Source organism: Dama dama, chromosome 27 (genome assembly GCF_033118175.1).
Source record: "Dama dama isolate Ldn47 chromosome 27, ASM3311817v1, whole genome shotgun sequence".
NCBI lineage: Eukaryota > Metazoa > Chordata > Mammalia > Artiodactyla > Cervidae > Dama > Dama dama.
Window position 1 is genome coordinate 16,035,445 of NC_083707.1, and position 1,039 is coordinate 16,036,483.

The 1,039-nt window shown below is 38.4% G+C and overlaps 1 non-coding gene across 1 annotated transcript; it reads right to left on the bottom strand.

Moving 5' to 3' along the window:
• Window positions 1-662: 662 nt before the first annotated feature.
• On the bottom strand, window positions 663-769 carry LOC133047901 (U6 spliceosomal RNA). The gene has a single exon (XR_009690903.1). It is a non-coding gene; the product is annotated as a U6 spliceosomal RNA (small nuclear RNA).
• Between the last annotated feature and the right edge of the window lie 270 nt (window positions 770-1,039).

Below are 1,039 nucleotides of genomic sequence, written 5' to 3' on the forward strand. Positions count from 1 at the left end.
TTTGCTGTTATTCAGTAGCTGAGTCATGTCCAACTCTTTGCCACTCCATGGACTGCAGCACCCCATGCTTTCCTGTCCTTCACTATCTCCTGGAATTTTCTCAAACTCATGTTCATTGAGTTGATGTCGCCATCCAGCCATCTCATCCTCTGTCATCCCCTTTTCCTCCTGCCCTCAATCTTTCCCAGCATCAGTCTTTCTAATGAGTTGGCTCTTTGCATCAGGTGGCCAAAGTATTGGAGCTTCAGCTTCAGCATCAGTCCTTTTAATGAATATTCAGGATTGATTCCCTTTTTTATTTCCTTGCTATCCAAGGGACTCTCAAGAGTCTTCTTCAGCATCACAGTTTGAAAGCATCAATTCTTCAGTACTCAGCCTTCTTTATGGTCCATCTCACATCCCTACATGAATACTGGAAAAATCATTGCTCTGACTATTCAGATCTTTCTCAGCAAAGTGATGTCTCTGAGACTTTTCACTATGCTATCTAGGTTTGTTATAACTTTCCTTCTAAGGAGCAAATGTCTTTCAATTTTGTGACTGCAGTCCCCAGTGAGTTTGGAGCTCAAGAAAATAGTCTCACTGTTTCCTCTTTTTCTCCATTTATTTTATTTATTTTTTTCTTTTTTTTTTTCTTTTTCTTCTTTCTTTCTTTTTTTCTAAAAAATATGGAACGCTTCACGAATTTGCGTGTCATCCTTGCGCAGGGGCCATGCTAATCTTCTCTGTATCGTTCCAATTTTAGTATATGTGCTGCCAAAGCGAGCACCTCCATTTATTTGCCATGAAGTGATGGGATTGGATGCCATGATCTTAGTTTTTTATATGTTGTATTTTAAGCCAGCATTTATACTCTACTCTTTCACCCTCATCAGGAAGCTCTTTAGTTCCTCTTCACTTTCTGCCATTATAGTGGTATTATTTGCATATTTGAGATTGTTAATATTTCTCCTGGTAATTTTGATTTCAGCTTGTGATTCATCCAACCCAGTATTTCACATGATGTACTTTGCATATAAGTTAAATAAAAGGGATGACA